Genomic DNA, 19,607 nt, shown 5'->3' with positions numbered 1-19,607 from the left:
GGCCCCTATGCATGATTTTCTTGATGTGCTCTTTAATTCTTTTAATGAGGATCTCCTTGAAGATTTTTGCAAGTATCTTCAACAAGAATATTAGTCTGTAGCTTTTCCTAGTGGAAAAGTTATTTTTTAGGTCAATGTTTTACAAGGAAATAGAATTAACATAGATCACATGATTTTTAGAGTTATTTTATAATATTCACCCAAAAAGTCAAATGCAGAAGAGTGCAATGGAACTGTCTGTACTGGAGACCCAAGGAATGCAACCATGAGCCTGGATCCCATTGCAGTGGCTCATATGAGTCCATGTTAAGATGTGCATCAGGAAGGCCAAAAGGCCAATAGTGGAAGATAGAAAGCCTGTGCTAGAGCCATGAAGGATCTTTCCCAGAAGGCAGAGGGATCTGCACTCGAGTAAGGAATCTACAATGTTGGTAAATACCAGAACTACCCTAGAGAGAACAGCAGCCATCCTTGGTGATAGATGACAGGGAGGCCCCAAGTTCCTTCCATGGCAAGAACAGCCACGTTCTTCATAGAAATATCAGATGTGTCAAGCTTCTCCGGGAAAATCAATAGCATACAATCTTCCCCTCCCTTTATGCTTTTTTTGCCAATGTCACTAACCTTCAGGTGGGTCTTACATGCCCAGAACTACACTGATGCAGTTGACAGTAAGTTAATCCATCACACCTACCAAGTTTTTGCATCAGGGTAATTTTGGCTTTATAGAATAAATTTGGGAGGATTCCTTCCCTTTCAATGTATGTGAAAGTTTGAGTAGTATTAGTGCTAGTTTTCCTCTAAAGGCCTGATAACAGTTACGCATAAATCCAAATAGTCTTGGGCTTTTATAGGTTGATAGGATTTTATTTACTATTTCAATTTCATTGTGTATTATTGATCTATTTAGATTTCATATATCTTCTTCAATTGCTTTATGTAAGTCATATATTTATACAAAAAAATCCCTTCCAGACTCTCTAATATACTATAATATAAATTTTGAGATTAAGTTCTAATGATGTTGTCTACTCATTACTGTCCATTATCATTTCATCTTTCACTTCCAGTTGTATTAATTTGAGACTTCCTTGTCTTCCTTATAATTTTTCTAGGAGTTTATTAATTTTTCTATCTTTTTAAGTAACAATTATGTAATTAAATTGATGCTTTGCATTTTTGTTGGTTTGATTTAATTAATTTTTGCTCTGATTTGTTTTTCCTTTTACTGAGTTGGTGTTTGACATTTTTCTTGTTTTTCTAGAACTTAGAGATACTTCATTACAGATTTTGATGCAGTTTTTCCAAGACCATTTTATTCTAAGAATGTTCTTAATTTGCCCTCTGATTTACACAGTGGGCCATTACTCTTTTAGAAATGTAATATTCAATCTCAAGTATTTATGTAATTTCTATGGATTCTTTTGGACTCATTTCTGTTTTTATTCCATTGTGGCCATATACAATACATCACATACTTTCCATCTTTTATGTCTACTGAAATTTATTCTATGACCTAAAATACATTCTGCTTTGGAGAATGTTCCTTGAAGTGTTAAAAAAAAAAGTATTTTCTGTGAATGTTGGGTGAGACTCTATAGATATTAATTAAGTCTATTTGGTTTATAAGTATCTTAGTTCTGATATTTCTTCATTGATATTTTGTCTATTTGACATAACTATTTGCAACAGTGCATGAATGGAGTCTCTACTATGATTGCATTGGAGTTTACCCATCCTATTATGTCCCGCAATGTTTGTTTATGAAATAGGGTAAGATGTGGTTGATGCAAATATATTTATGATTGTTATCTACTCATGATGTATTCTTCCCTTTACTGATATGTTCCAGCCTCCTTTGTCCCCTCTAATGAATTCTGAATCAAAGTCTACCTTGTTGACTGTGAATATAGCTACACCTGCTTGTTTTGGGCATATACCATCTTGGAATAGCATTTTCCATCCTTTCACTTTCAGTATGTGACTGTCTTTGCAGATGACATGTCTTGCCTGTAGGTAACACATGCACAGGTACTGCTCTGTTATCCACTCTTTTAATCCTTGTGTTTCAATTGCAGAGTTAAGACAATTTGCATTAAGTGTTATTACCAAAAGGTATATGCTAGTTTCTGTCATATTGTTGTTTTCTGGTGTTTGAATCCCTTTTTATTGTTTATTTACCTTTTTCTCAGTGTGTTTATTCTTTCCCTTTGTCCTACCATTAGTAACTTCATGGTATATTTTTCAGATTCCCTTAACTGATAGATATAGATATAGATATAGATATAGATATAGATATAGATATAGATATAGATAGATAGAAAGATAGATAGATAGATATTCAGTAGAAGGTTTTTATGTATTTCCCCTTTAATTTTGAAACATAGCTTTACAAAATATACTGGCACTGTTCTGGGTTGGCAATTATTTTATTTTTCTTTCAGGGCTTAGAAAACGTCATTCTGTGATTTTGCTGTGCTATTGGGTGTTCCTTCTTTTCTGATCATGTCTATTTGGGGGCTCTAAATGCCTCTTTTGCCTGGGTATCAATCTTATTTCTGTTTTAGTAAATTTTCTGGCATAATTTCATGAAATATGTTTTTTATGTTATTAACCTAATTTTTAATGCCTTCCTAAATGCCAATTAGCCTGAAGCTATGTCTTTTAGGTTAGGTTAGTCTGAAATCTATCGCATTATCTACTCAGTATTTCTGGTAATGAGATAATGTTATAAAGTAAATTCTTGAAGTACTTATGTATTACAAGGCAGAATTACCTTACGCATATGTAGACTAATTAATGACAGCATTTTACCAAGGACCAGTGGAGAAAATACATCTTTTTAAAAACTATAAGTCTTGAATGCTTCTAAATTTTAAAGTTTTAAAATTTTTCAAACAGTAAAATTCATGTTCTATAAATTGAACAGATGTATAAAGTTGTACAAACATCACCACTACTATAAAAACTATTTTACTGCCCCAAAGATTCCTTCATGCTGTCCCTTTATGAGCACCTCCTTGACCTACTCTCTCTCTGGCAACCGCTGACCCATTCACGAGCCTTACACTTCTGCTTTTGTGATATAAATAGCAATGTGCAGCAGAAGGTCATATAAAAAGAACCATGTAGTATGTTGCCTTTTGTGCCGGGCTTCTTCCCCTTAGCAGAATGTATTTGAGACGTGTCCTTGCTTCTGTATCTATTAATAACTCTTTATTGTTAAGTTGTTTTATATTGTATGAATGCACTAGATTTTTTTTTTACCTAGTATCCCTAGAAGAACATTGGGACATTGGTATTTTCCAGTTTGGAGAGATTATGAATCAATACTGTGCAAATATTCACATGGATGATTGGGGCAATATAATTTTAGAAAATAATGTGAAAAAATGCATCTCAATAAGAAAAAAAATAAGACGAACTTCTTCCACCATGCACAACAACTGTAATACAGTGTAGATCGTACTTAAATATATTTTACTAGGAAGCAGGAATAATCAAGAATAAAGAAAATGTAGTATTTTATTAAATTAATAAATATAATTTTTAAATGTGTCAAACTGAAATGTATCAATGACATCATTAAACACATGAGAAGAACAAGTCATAGAGTGACTTGTTAATCATCAACAAAAATTTCATATTCTAATTCATTCATTTTGTGCAGTCACTTTGAAAACTACAAGCATCGGAGAGGGGCTACTGAACAAGCTACCTAGAAAAGATGTTGTTCAGTGGTGATCAACCTGATGAAACTGAGCTCAGTCTCATTAGTTATCAGAAAAACACAAAGTACAACCACAACTGAATGCAACACTACTAGTCTAGCATGTCCATTCAGACATAATAAACTGAGCTACTAAAAAGATCAATTTCCAGGTTTATTCTGTGTAAATCATATCTTAGTCATTAGTATAGCATCTTTCCAATATCTTTTCCTTTTTTGAAAAAAAATTTATTTTGGTTGCTTGATGTGCAACTGTTTTTGTATTCAGGTAGTAAATAAACTTTGGTCTTCAAAAAAGAAAGAAAGAAAAGAAAAGAAAAGATGATATAGGATCAAAGAAGGAAAAAACATTTTAAAAAACAAAAATAACAACAAGCATTCAGGAGGATGACTCCACACCTGAAAAATATTCTTGCCTATTTTGTCTTCAGAATTTGCTTTGTGGTTGTTGTTGTTGTTGTTGTTGTTGTTGTTGTCGTGTGTACCTGCACACACAGGTATCTCTTTCCAACTTTCCAGGTTTTATTGAGAAAGAGCTTTTCTAACATCCTCTGTCCTCTTACTGTCTCCCGCTCTTCTCCCCCCCAGTAGGGTAGCTGTAGTTCTCATTGATAACTTTAGAACAGGAAGACAGCGTGAAGCACCCAGCTCCTTCCAGTATCTCTTCCTCTTGAGTCTCCTCACATGCCAAGCAAAGCTCTTCCTTTTTCTTAGCTGCTCTATCCTGTGACATAAACATAGCCATGAATAAAGTTTCTCTTCTTTCAGAGTTTAAATAGGAAGCCAGTGTGAGGCTAAATTATACTGAGGCTTTCTGTCCAGCCTTCCTTGGCAAGGCAATCACAAAGACCTTCAAGCGCCTTACTGTTTTGGATTTGTGTGTACTTTGCTTAATTTCTCATCCCAGAGCCACAGTGGAAGGAAATGAGAAAAAAGAACTAATTATTTACTATAATCATGACCCAAATGCACAAACAAACTCCAATATGGGACATGTTAATGAAATGTTTATAAGTAGTCGTTCTCGTGTTTTATTATATTTCAGCCTGATAATGGAAGTGAATTATCTTGCTTCCTGTCCTATGTTAAAAATTCCTTCCTGGTGGCATTCTATTCCTCCCTGTCTACCTTAGAACCTGTTGGAATCATTCCATGTTATTCAGCCTGAGACCCCGGGAAAGTGGAAAGAGGAGAAAAAGCAGGTGGATGGGAGAAGAACAATTAGCAACAATAGGATCTATTTTTTAATATGATCTTGCATGTCCTGCACTTTGTGCTTTATGGGTGATAAGATTTAGCCGTCACTATAGACCCCTTTACAGATGAGGAAACCTAAAACCAGGAAAAATTAACAATTTCACAAGACTACACAGCCTTTAAACATTTCATTATTCTGCTTTTCTGTGCCATCTTGTAACTGTACTTTGAATGCAGAGGTTGCTGTTTTCTGCACTTCGCTGCTATCATTGTTTTCTGTTTCCTGCTTCATGACATCACTTTTCTGTTTAGAAGATAGATTGTCATTTCAATTAACATCCATGACCTCAACACAATGTACTTGACATAATAGAAGCTCAGGAAATACTTATTGATGATATAAATGTCAGAAAACAACACAATTAGTAAAAAAAATTCAGTATGTCACTGAATATGACATGTAGAACATGAAATTATTGTGCACATTCAGTGGGTGTAATAGGGAAATCGACTTCTCTGCTGTATAAAATGTAGACGTATATAGAGCTACACTACATATATAGAACTATATAGTATTTATAGATAAAATATGTAATAAATTTCTTTTGTAATACTGGGAAATCAAATTCAGAAGCAGTCTAATGCTGAGCAACATCTTTGGGCCCCTTCCCTTTCGAAATTTTTCTTTTTATAATAGTCGTTCTAAGCTTCCCAGCCTGGCCCTAAGTTGTAATCTTCTTGCCTCAGCCTCCTGAGTAGCTGTATGTTGTGAAATTTTAAAGAGTTTAAAATTAGAGACTCAGCTTTACCAGACATGAAATCTTGAACATGGCATCAACCTCTAGGAGATATTGTTAGCTCTTCTCAAAAAGAATTCCCAACTCTCTAGGAGAGTTTTTAAGAGGTAATAGCTCAGGCAATTTTAAAATTGTAATAATATGATACTATCAATTGACATAACCTATTTAGCAATAATGTATGCAATGGATAAGGAAAAAGACACATAATATAGTATTTAATATGCACCATTCAAAATATCATATGTTATATACAGTATATTGGCATATAACATTATTCTATCATTTTATAATAGGTAGTAATTATCTGGTCAAAGGCCCAGGTAAATTCTCATTAAACATTAATACTCTGTAGACACACAAAATGCTGTTACTGTTACACCCATGAGCTATTGCTCTCTCCTCACTTTCTATATTCTCTGCCTATCTTACCCTTCCCCCTGTCACTTCTGTCCCCAGGCATGTGTTCTATCTGAACACATGAAATATTAATAACTCCCTGAGGGAAAGTTTTTCCTATGGCTTTTCTTCCTCCTGGTTTCAAGCTCTTGTAAATGTCTCTTGCTTCCAACTTGTCCTACTTTTGTTACACACTTGGACTAAGGATATTTGAACTTACATTGGCAAATTGTTGGGCCATATTTAAATGAACTTTATGACAGGGCAAACCCACATGTTTTGTTTTTATGTCTTTCAAGAATTACTTTTATACAATGTAATCATATTTTCCTGAAGGCAAAATCCTAAATGAAATCTTTATATTGGCATTTTTGAATAAAGGAAAGTTCATTTTAAAAGATTTTTAATCAAAGAAATATGTTTATTGTCTTCAAAAAATCAAGCAGGATAGATAAGTGTGAAGCAAAATCCCCAAATATTAATATTTGTATATCTTCATCACTTGTTATAGTTTGCTGGATGCTCTCCCAAAGCTTCATGCAGTCATAAGGCGGTGGGCTTTTCAGAAGTAACTGAATCTGTAGTTTGTGATTGGTTCGTTGTCTAGTTAGGGAGGCAGTTATGAGCACTACAGCTGTCCTAGAGAAGACAGATTGCAAAGAACATAAGGAAGAAAAAAAGGCTTGTTCCTCCCTACTTATTCTCTAGTTGCTTTTGCTATCTAAAATGGCCATGAATTATTGCTCCTGTGTCACAACACCCTGCATTGGAGCCAGTTGGTTTTGGACTGAAAACTCTATAAATAGTGAGCTAAATAAACCTTTCCTTCCTTAATTTTGAGCATCAGGTACTTTATCTCAGCAATGAGAGAAAGGGTACTATGACACAATTTGGTGCCAGGAGTGGGGGTGATTGTTGTGATTAACTATGTGGTTCAAAAACCTTTGGAAATGCCTTGCAGGAAGAGTTTTGAAAGGTTTGGAGATGTCACCTGAATGAGTAGAGCTGAATTATCTCAGGCTGTCTGTGTGGGAGATTCTGGTCAAAACTCAAAAGACTAGAATTCTGATAGAAATCCTGCTAATGAAGACCAGGCTCAGGTTTCTGCCAGGAAAAAGGACTCCATTGGCTATTAGAATGCAGAAAATGTGTGTTATGGCTTTGCACAAAGTTTGTCTGTATATTGCTCATGTACAGATATTTTGCCTGAGGCAAAGTTTGAGGGCAGCAAACTAATTAATTTGGCAGAAGAAATTTCAAGGAAGTCAAATAATGAGTTGGAGGGATGGCTATTTGGAGCAGGGGGGCTTTTAGCCAGATCAATGTTCAGAATTAAGAGCAAAAAGCCCAGCAGAATTATTTAAAATATTGTATTTACCCAGAAAGGATTCTCCAACAAAGCTTTAGGCTACAAAAACAAATCTGAGGGGATCACAATTGCTGAGAAAAAAAATGAATAGAACAGATAGCCTGAAGGTTATCACAAGAAGCAGAAAGTATCCACCCTTTGCACCTCTGAATTTCAAAGACATAAGACAATGCTCTGAGAAAAGTCCACAGAGCACCATTTTCCATAATGGCAGCAAATTCACCATGTTCTAGAATGGCAAACCAAATTCCAGAGAATTTGTTCCTCAGAATTAAATACAAAGTGTTCAGCCATCCAGGTACTCGACTACTACAGCCAAAAAAGAGGGAAGCCTGGCTGCTTCTCCAGGTGGCAGGAGACCTTGGCATCATCCACGTTGTGCTCATTTTAGGTACATGAAGAATGCAAGTATTGTGGGCTTAAGAAAGCTTCCACCTCAATTTCAGAAGACCCAGGAGGACAGACAGGGTGCCCCTTAGAGGGCATAATGTAAACCTGTGAGTATGAAGAAAAAGACAGAGAAGAACCCAGAAGACTGGAGAAACAAAGAACATGGATAATCTGAGGAAACCTTCAAGGTGGAAGCAAAGCCAGCCCAAGAGAGAAGCCATGGAAACTACAACCACTGGAACTTCCATAAGGGCTTTTGGGGTTTCATACCTAACCACAGATTGCCTGGGATATAACATGCTGAATTATAGGATTTAATGTTTTCCCTGCTAGATTTTGGACTTGCCTTGGTCCCAATCCTTTATATTCCCACTTGTAACTTTTACAGTGGAATTGTTTATGTTGCAACACTGAATGCTGGAAGTGTTTAACTTTTCATTTATATAATGGTTCACAGCTAAGAGTTTGCCTTGCATCTCAGAGGAGACTTGGGACAGGGACTTTTCAGCAATGCTGAGCCTTTTAGGACTTGTCAACTCTTAGAGATAGAATAAATTCCTTTTACATAGAGGGATGTGTATGAGTCTTTGAGGGGTCCAACGTGGAATGATATGCTTTGCATCTGAGTGTCTCTCAAAAGCCTCATGTAATCAAGGGAGGGATGTGGGTTTTTCAGGGGCAGTTGCATCTAATTTGTAACTGGTTCATTCCCTAGTGCTGGGATTGGAGGTTGAGCACTGCACCTGTAGGGATGATGGGGAGCCTGCATAAAAGACAAGAAACTAGGCTTGCCTCTTCCCCCTTTTTATTCTTGCTGCTTTTGCTGTCTTCTGAATGTTTCCACTGTTCCATGCTACCCTGCCTTCGAAGCAGCTGATTATGGACTAAAATCTCCACAAACTGTGAGCTAAATAAACTTTTCCTACCTTAATTTTGGACATCAGGAATTTTGTCTCAGCAAGGAGAGAAAATTAGCTAAGATATTACTGCTGGAAGTAATAACTATTAATTAGGTCTTGTATATCTGTCCAGAAAATAGATATACAAACACACACAGATGCACATATAGACACATACAGTATTATATATTCATATTTCTTACATATATACTAGAACTTGTGCATATACATTCATTATTTTAATACATATACAAACCATACATACCCTTCTATAGTATACTGAAAATCTGAAATGTGATAAAAATAACAATCATAATAGGTGCATACCCTATAGCTTTCAACTTAAGTTCTCCCAAACCTGAAACTTTTTTGTAGTTACAAGCAGTGCTTTGGCAAATATAGTTGGTCTTTTCTCATTCAAAATTTGGAGCAACACCATAAGCTGCACATAGAAACAGTGGCATGCTTCATTTGGAGGGCAAAAGCTTTTATATTTGGATAAGCATTGGTCTCAAAAGTTTACACTACCAAGTAATTTACACTACCAATAACGCTGTTTGAGAGTGCCAATTTCATACTTGATAATAAATGTTACTATAATATTGTGAAAAAACATATTTAGTCTTTTGCCCCCATTTTCTGGAATGCATCCTGTTAAGTTCCTTGAAATAAGAGTGCTTTTATGTTAATGAGATGAGTGATGTAAACAGGCCCCCCAAAATTTTAAAGATAGGAAGTAGTCCCCAGAAAGTCCGAATCATGTTGAAAACAGTTGAGATTTGTCAACACTACCTTCTGATATCTGGGGAAAAGACAAGATCTGAATGATAACCTAACCACTGGTGCCCATGCAACGAAGCTTTGATAAAACCCAAAAGCACAAACAACAGTAAGCATCCAGGTATCAGAACACAAGGAGCTCTCTGGGGGCTAGTCCACCCAGGTAGCCTGAAAACTGTTCCTATATTCTGTCTGCATCTCTGTCATCTGGTTGTTTTTGGCATTCTTTGTAACTTCGGTAAACATGAAAAATGTTTCCTTAGGTTCCGTGAGCCACTCTAGCAAAGTAATTGAACCCACAGAGGAGGTCAGGTGACCCCAATTTTTACCCGATTATCAGCAAAACAAAACACAGCCTGAAGACTGTGGTTGAGATCTGAAGTGAGGGCCACTACTGTGAGACTCATGTGTCAACCTGTGGGATGGGAAGCTATCTCCGGGTAAACAGCATCAGTGCTGAATTGGATGTGGAGATGCCCTGCTGGTGTCTGTTGCAAAACTGCTTGCTTAAAGTATGAGGAAAACCTCCCAACATCTAATGGCAAAAAGATGGGGGATAGTGTGGAAGAAAGAGAGAAAAACTGACTTTGGTTTTTGTTGTGTCATTTTAGGTACCACAGTATCTTATCCTCACAACTGAAGCTTTTGTATTGGGTTAATGGCACATAACTGCAATTTTACTTTGTACTTCTAGATTTTTTTTCTTCCATAAAACATGTTTTGGATAATGGTAGCAATCATGTTCAAATGGAAAGATTTAAGCACACTAGTTTTCAGAAGTTGTCTAGTATTTTTTTCTCAAGATCTTAATTTTTTTTTTCTTTTGAAAATTACTAGTTATCAAAGCACTTGTATTCATGTAGGTTACACCTATTGATACTGCACTGAAGATTTAGGCTACAAATTATTAGTAGAAAAAGAAAAAATCTTAGTAATTATTTAATGTAACAACCTTTTACAAATAAATATAAATAAGTTTTTGTGAAATACAGCTTAATTTAAAAAATAAGATAGCTAAATTATCATACATCATTTTGAAGCTAGTGTAACATATATATATATATATATATATATATATATATATAATCTATAGTTTCAAGAAAACTACAATACTTGTGTGAAATGCCAACAAAAGAGTTGATGATGTCTTAATATCATTATGGGAGAAGTTTTTTGTTTGTTTGTTTTTTGTTTTTTTGGTTTTTTTACCTTGTGTACTTTTAAGTCTTGGGAATTGCCAGAGGTCTCCAAATAACCCTTTGAGAATCACTGTGGGCTGGGGAGATAGCGCAGTCATCTATGTGCCTGCCTGGCAAGCTCAAAGATCCGAGTTCAGTCCATGGTACTACATGCTGTCTGGGTCCCGGAACCTCAGGCGCGCTGTGCCGGTCACAGAAAACAGGTGTGGTGGGTCATGCCTGTAATCCCAGTACTGGAGAAGCTGAGACCAGAAGATTACTATGAGTCCCAACTGAGTACTGAGACCCTGTACCAAATAAATAAATGAATAAAATATCAAAACAAGAAAAAAAAAATCACTGTGTTCAAGCTTGCCTACAAAAATAAGCGGAACACCCCATTTACCCTCTTAATGCTCTTTGAGACAGGGCGCTAATGTTTCAGAGATCAACTGAATGTTAGCTGCATTATCACAGACAGACAGCCTATTTAATTAAGAAGAAAATGCCACAAGAGCATCTGGAATTGATTAAAGTATTTATTTTTTTTCTCTTCAGCTTGATAGTAACAGCCAAACAAATCCTTTGGAATGGGAAATTTGTTCTACACAATTTACAGCTTTGAGAAGATTCGTATTTGAGGATGACTTTCAAGCATTTTGTTATCTGATTTGTGTATCTTCAATGACAATTATGCCCAGTGATTAAATCTGATATTGACTGTGCCTGGGCTCCATTTGTCATATTATCAATTCTTTTCTACTGCTACTTTTGTTGGACACTAAATTTCTGCATGAGAATATAAATTGCAACATTTTTTTCAGCGTTCACCTGGGACTTCAGTTTTGTCTGTTTTCCTACTAAGACTCAAGTGTTCTATGTTGTACTTCATTTTACCATTTTGATTCATTATGTACACATATGAATTTTATGAAAACTTGTAAGTGTGAATGTATTCATGTTATTCGTGTTTTGTTTTCCTCTTCCAGCTTTCTCTCCCCTTCCTATCCACAGCAGTACTGTGTGTCCCGTGTTAGCAACCTACTGCTTGGTCTTTATTTGCACTTTCAAGCTCTCATAATAATACACTTTTGATACTCCTACATAAAAGTATACATACACTTTAAGACAAAAAATACTTTTCTTACACAAAAAAATATAACTGTAATATCTGCTTTGGGGGGACTACCTGGGATATCTCATGTCTGTCATTCCAGCACTTCAGAGATTAAAGCAGGCAGGAGGACTGCCAAGAGTTCGAGACCAGCCCAAATGACATGGTGAGTTCAAGGCCAGCCTGAGATACAAAGTATGACTATCCCAAAAATTGTACATTTCTACTGCCTCTTTATAAAATTTAATACATGTAGAAATACCAATACTTGGATTGGGATAGTTTAATTCATTATTTTTTGGGATTTTCAGGGCCAGCAAGATAGTTCAACAAACTAAGCACCCGGTTAGGCAAGCACAGGGACTGAATCTCAGTCTCACTGGGGATCACTGTGAGTCCAGGCTGTGTAGTGAGACCCTGTACAAAATATATATATTTTTAAAAACTTGCATAGCATTCCAAAATTGGTTTAAACCATTCAGTCTTTCTCAAAGCATTTACATTATTAATTTTTGTTGCTATATTACTTCTTCTCTGAATAATAATAAAATACACACTTTTAATGATTCTACACTTACTATTTCCCCATTTTCTAGGAAAGGATAAGCTTTTCAAGAGGAACTATTACAGCAATGGGTTCATAAGATTTTAAGTATTTTAACTAAACACTGAAAATTTTTACAAAAAAGTTGTATAATTCACTTTCCTATCAGTGATGCATAAGAATATCTTTAATATGTTTTCATAATTACTAAAATTTAAAATTCTAACTCATAAAATAATGACTTACTTTATATACGATTTTGAACATTTTTCACACATTGATAAAATTGTGGACATGTTTTTCCCCAAGTTGTCTTATACACAGTTCTTGACATATTTTCTTCTAGTTAGTCCAACAGTTAAAGATTATCTTTATGTGATTCTTTCACACTAAGGGGTCGCAATTAAGGTCAGTCCTTCCAAACCTTCTTGGAGTTTGTATTAGACATTGACTTCATTGTAACCCTCATCTTTTTGTCATACCACTGTGACAATAAATTATAGAGAAAAGCAGTATAATTTTTGTCATTCGGGAGGCAAAGAAGTGTTTCATTCACAACCTGAAAATTCTATGTTCCAAATGTACTAAGGTCTCCACTGAACTTCTGGCTTTATCTCCACAGCTTCATACAATGCATTCTGCAGGTGTCCATGACTCACTTTATAGACCTTCCTTTGAAATCTGGGAGAAAACCTCCCTGACTCTACAACTCTTCCATTCTTTATTCCAGGACAATCAGCATCATGTGGGTGATGTCAAGGTCAACTGTCAGGAGAAGCAGTAGCCAGGGTCCACTGGATCCTGCTTGTAGTAGCTTCTAGGTGACTGGATGTCTAAGCATGGTAAAATAAATCCTGAAGAACCAATTCCCCAGGAAGTATTCTGGAAAATGGAACACAGGGGCTTCCCTTCCCAAAGGAAAGTTTAACACTTTTGAACTCTTGGCCCTTTAAGGTTGGGTCCTGTTGATTATTGAGATGCCCTCAGGCATCTTTTTGTCCTTGCACAAAGTCCCTCGTTTCATTTCAAAGACACCAATATCTTCAGCCGACAGGGCCAAAATTTATGTTTTACCAAATTTTCTGTTCTACTTTTTCACCCCAAGTTATCATACTAAATCTGATTAAAAAAAAAAACCTTGAGTTGTGCCTATTACAGTTTCAATGTTAGTCTCCCTTTGAATTTCCTCAAATAAATTAATCCGCTGCCCTCAATCTAGATCTCAGGGAAAACTCTCAGGATCTGTGCAAAATGCAGACAAATTTTCTGCCTAAGTGTAATATACAATTCATTGAGTCCAACTGCCACTAAAGTACTTATTTTCTATTAAAACCTTTTGAGCTTGGCTTTACTCTTCACATTCCTATCAGCAATCTGTCCTCAGCTCAGATCAGAATCACCCATCAGGCTCTGCTTATAAAATTCGAGTGCTTCTCTAATCTACATCTCCAAACTTTTACAGGCTTCTTCCTCTGATTATTATTAAAGTCTCCTAAATTACATGATCAGTCATAGTCTTACCAGTGTTATCACCACTCTCAGTTTCCTGTTTTAACTTCCTTTTTGTTTGCAGATGCAAACCACAATTTAAAGATGTTTAATGTGCTCTGCTCCAATGCCAAGACAATATGGCAAGAGGACAAAGCAGAGTAAAGCTGCTTAATTCAGGGTGGCTTGGAAGCTCCTTTATTCAATCTTATCTTTATAAAACTTTAACTTATTTTTCTTGCACTATTGTACTTATCAAGCTTTCTAAGAAAAATAACCAAAAAGATGACAGCAGTATCCTTGTATTTCACCTGACTAAAAGTATTTCTGAGGCTGGACATGGTGGCACACACCTGTAATTCCGGCACCCAGAAGGCTGAAGCAGAAAGATTACTGTGACTTTGGGGCCCCTTTAGGCTACAAAGTGAGTTCAAGACCAGGCTGCATAGTAAATCCCTGTCTCAAAGAGATAAAAAATCTTATTCTCCTGTTTTAATAGTTGAAACATTTACTTCAAGCTTTGTGCTTGAAGTGGGATACAGAAGCACCGAGCACAATGCCTGGTCTATAATCGATACTTAGTAAGCATTTCCAAAATAACAAATGAGCTAAAATGTTAATATAATATAATTCAATGATTGTGAATAATCAATATCAATACTGGTAACCATTATATTATTCTTAAGTATTTGAAATTTGAAAAGGCAAAATATCAATTTTTAATTCACATTTCTATAATCAATTGTGGAGTTTAAATCTTATTAAATAGGAAGAGATTTGAAATCATCACACATATTTTTAAATGATCTGTTAAGCTCTTTTTTAAAAATGTGTTTTAGTGATTTTTTTAACGTATTTGATTGTTGCAGGGTCTCACTACATAGCTCAGTCTCATAGTGATCCCCCTGTGTTCAGACTCCCAAGCGCTAGGATTACAGGTGTGCGCCACCGCACCTGGACACTGGGCAAGCAGGGCTGGCACAGTATGTGGTTCCAGGAATCGAACCGTGTCCCTGAGTTTGCCTAAGCTTGACTAAGCAAGTGCTTTACTTCACTGAGCTAACTCGCCCACCCAGTACATTTTAGATTATGACCACATTCATCATAGGAAGTTCATACCTGAATATAATAGATCTTGATTCTTCTTTTTTCCCCAATCCCCTCCCCACCCTTCAGCTCTTCTTCCCCTTTGGCCCAAATTCTCTTGGGATATTTTTTAATATGAAAGTTGACACAAAGATATTGATGACATATCTGCACCACATAATGCAATTTTTACTCAGTTTGTCCTTTCCCACACAATTTAAGACATTTTAATATAACTCAGAAGTTCCTAAATTTTGAAAGAGCAATGAGAAAATTTTAAATTTTTGTTTTCTATGCTTAGAAAATTTTCTCTGTTTTCAGACTCTACTATATGTACAGGTAAAAATTCAAAAATACTTTTATAAGTTTGTTTACATGTTAGCTTAATTAAATATTTAGTATTCCTAAAATGAATATTATTGGATGAACTGGCATGGTATGTAAGATACAGGAAATCATCATGTACTTTTTCCAAGTGTCTTGGTTACTTTCTAGTTGCTGAGAAGAAATACTCAATCTTCACAAGTTAATAAAAGAGCTTTATCTTGGCTCACAATTTGCAGAGGTTTCTGTCCGCCGTTGGCTGGGTCCAAGGCAGGGTGGTTTGGAAAAGGAGCATCATAAAAGAGAAACAGGCCAGGACAGAGCCAGCAGGAGGCAGCAAGCAGTGAGCCTTCTGGAATTCTATCACATTCAGGCCACAAGCCTGCAGAATGGTGCCACCTACAACCTTCCCATTATCCACACCCAGAACTATGCTAAACCAACTAGTCGACTAAGTTATCACATCTGTGGTGGATTAAGTAATGGCCCATTTAAATGGGAACACACAACTGAACTGAGCTAGGGTGGTTCTGGGTGTGGAAGATCCAGCAAAGATTATTGCCAAAATGACATAAGTAGGGCAGGCAGGGAAGATCACATGCTGCTGATTTCTCAGAAGAAGCTTTGCTGTGGACGGCTCTCCTGATACGAACTTGGTTGTTCTTACTGGAGAAGTTCAGGTTCTCACCATCACCTATTACCCCAAATGGCTGCTGTTCTCTTCTGGGTACTCTGGTCTTTTCCTTTAACATTGATTCTTGGCTCCAGTGCAGATTCCTCGGCCTTCTGGCACAGATCCTTCACCTTTCTGGTCCAGGCTTTCAAGCTTCTACCATTGAACTTTGGGGTCCTCCTAGTGCAGATCCTTGATAAGGGCTTTCATGAGGCTGCAGTGAGTTATAGGGCTCTGGCAGGACTCACACAGGACATTGCTGTAGGATTCAGGCCCGTGGCTGGGCTCTTCGGGTCTCTAGCATGTAAACAGATCTCTTGAACTCTTCTGCATTTGACTTTTTGGGTGACTATTACAAGATACTGACACAAACTCATGTGTCCTGTATCAAATTTGTTTCCTTGTGAATCACTGAAAATAACAACACCCTTAATTCAGCCACTTTTGTAAAGTTTCACCTATTAGTATGTGAGGCTTTGGGGAGATATCTAAGTATAGACCATAACACCAAGACATATTAGCTGAGCAAGTTTTATTCATTAGTATGATATTTGTTCCCTCGCTCTTAAAAATATTCCTTTACAAAATAACAGAGAGATGAAAATATTTCTTTTATCAATACATATACAAAACATATTCAATAAAAATATTCAGGATAATAAATCCTTACTAAATTAAGCATTAATAAATCTAATAAATTATATTTATACAATATAACATTTCAGATCAAAAATGTTGTAATCTTCCTCTTTTAATCAGAAATTTAAAATAATGCTCTCTACTGATATTTATTTGTAACGAGTTCAGTTTTTTCTTGTATTTTAGGGAAGGGTCTACAGGGTGTTCAGGGTCTCACTACTAGATCAGACTCTTAGTGATCTGCCTGTTTATATCCTCTCAAGAGCTGGGATTACAGGCATACGTGATCACACCCAAACTCGCTGTCTCAGTGCACCCCAGGGACAGGGCTGGACTGGCAGGCCCCAGGGATCAAACCCCTGGCCTCTGCGCCTGCCTTCAGGCACCTTAATCCACTGAGCTATTTGGCTGGCCCTTATGAGTGCAGTTTTATTTAGTAAATAAATGAATAAAAATGAGATAATAAAGCTGTAACTAGATGAAAATTTTTATGTCATTTGAAAATATTCTAAAAATTATACAACATAATTTCAAAATTTAGCAATATGGACTTATAATATTTATAAATTTCATTTCAAAATGTATCAAAACTATTTGGCAACAATAACCTAAAATTTACAATGGCAAGAAAACAATGAGACAAAGACAGAGTGACCACAAGCCATATCCTAAAATGCGATAGTTAACTTTATGTCTTAATTTGTCTGTGCAAGTGGCTGCCCAGACATTTAACAAAACATTATTTCTGAATGTGTCTTTGAGAATCTTTTTTGAATGATAATAGTATTTGAACCAGTAGAGAGGATAAAGCATATTGCTTTTCCAAATGTGCATTGGCACTATCCAATCAATCTCTCCCTGTCTCTTTCCTCTCTTTCCTCTTTGCTCTCTCCTCTCTTCCTCTTTCTCTTTCAACTTCCTCCCTTCCTATCAGTGTGTATGCACATAGTATGTATGCGTAGAACAAGATATATATTCCGTTCTTCTGAGGAATCCTAGCCAATACACAGGAAATAAATTATTTTAAAGAAATGCAAAACTTTAGTCCACAATATTATTTAACAATTCTAAAAAGATATTAAGGATCAGCTAAATAAATTTAGGAGCATAATTATTATAATTCACACTAAGTCCTCTTTGGGAAAACTTATCTTTCCTTATTCTTCTTCCTAAAACTATTGGGTTTCCTTGATCCAGCAAGATTGCATATAAAATTTTAATTTTCACAGAGTTAGAAATAATTATAAAGTTGATTATTCACATAATTTCCTATATTTAATGAAAATTAACATTTTATAAATATAAATGATTTCCCAAGTTTGAATAGCTACAATTTTACATTCCTCAATAGCTAAGTCTGGATAATAGGATGTGAAAAGGCATGTTCAGAAACTACAGATGATGTAGTTGTCACCTTTACCATTGCTGGGACCAAACGCCTGAAACCTACAAATTAAAGGATGAAACATTTATTTGGCTCAGATTCATGGAATTTAGTTCACCATTAACTTAATTTAGTGGCCTAAAGGAAGAAGGGCAGAATGGAACTCAGCTAGGTCCTTCCTAGAGATTCAGAAGATAGCACAGGAGAAGATGCCAGCAACAGACAGGCCTGCCAGACACGTGCCTCCAGTGACCCATCCTCCCAACTTCACCACTGTTCAAGGAACACGGGGCTCTCCTGATTCAATCACCACTTCAGAAGTCTCTTAATCCAGTCATGCTGACAAACAAGGAGAACCAGCATGCATGGTATATCTCTATAGTAAAGTTCAAAAGCAAACTAAAAACAAAGCAACACTAAGACATGCATTCTAATGCCAAATTCAGAAGAATGACACAAAATGTACCATCATGGTTATAACTTGGTAGTGCAAGGAGGATAGGCCAGAACAATTTAGAGAGACAGAAGACTTTGTACTGTTTTTATTCTTTGCTTGGCAGATAATTTCAGTTGTTTTCATCATATTGTGAGCCAATGAATAACTTACCCACCTTCCCATGCAAATAATTAGGCAAATAATTAAAATGAAACAGGGTCATACATGGAATGAGTGATAACATATCTAGATCTAAAAGATAAAGAAAACATTCTGTATTTATCATAAATTGAATTTGAATTACTTTGAGGCTCATATCATTTCTCCTCTGTGTTCGCTATCTAATCTTAACTTTATGGGTGTTTCATTTCATTAATAATACTTTATTGTGTGCTTTGATATGCAATAGATAAGCCCATTGAGATTGTTCATATTAAAAATAAGCAGTTTCCTTTTGCGCAGCATATGTTAACTATAGAACATGACAACCAGGACTGTGTTGTCAGCTGACAGTTCATCAGTTACCACAAAACTGCACAGAGTGAAGACACTGTCTTGACAAGTTTCAGTTAGCACCATGCCACACAAAATGGAAACTTCCTGAATCCTTAAATCTTTCATTCAAATATTCTACTACATAAATTTTAAAATGTGTTAAGAGAAGCAAAAACGGAATTTTTCATAAAATTGGAGGCTACTCATGAGTTAACGTGGAGATAATAGCTATATTTGTATAACCGTACCAGTGCTGTCACTTCAAATAAACGTGTTTAGCATGCTTATGAGCTACAGAATAAAACTTCACAGCAGAATATTGGAGACTATGTTGGATATAGTAGATATAATTAGAAGTTAAAATTCATTAGTCCATGGAGGCCTTTTCTCAGGTCTTGGGCGAGCTGTCTTCCAACATTCACAATTTGATCAAGAAGTTTCTTAACCACCTTGGAATGTTCTAGGGCACAGAAACAGACTTCCTGTAATAGATCTTGATTCCTCGGGGACAATGGGATATAAGAGGAAATATCCAAGGAAAACAAAAGTCTGTTATAGTGTATGCAACACAGCAGCACAGCCTGAGTTCAGAAAGAGATATCTGGGGGCATATAAATGCAGTGCTTTTTTTTTTCCTGATAACCCAAAGGAAAACACACTATAAAGTGGAAGATATCTGTGGCAA

The sequence above is a fragment of the Octodon degus genome, unplaced genomic scaffold (genome assembly GCF_000260255.1).
Source record: "Octodon degus isolate 3935 unplaced genomic scaffold, OctDeg1.0 scaffold00004, whole genome shotgun sequence".
Lineage (NCBI taxonomy): Eukaryota > Metazoa > Chordata > Mammalia > Rodentia > Octodontidae > Octodon > Octodon degus.
The sequence above is the reverse complement of the archived record's forward strand: the minus strand, read 5'-3'. Positions refer to the sequence as shown.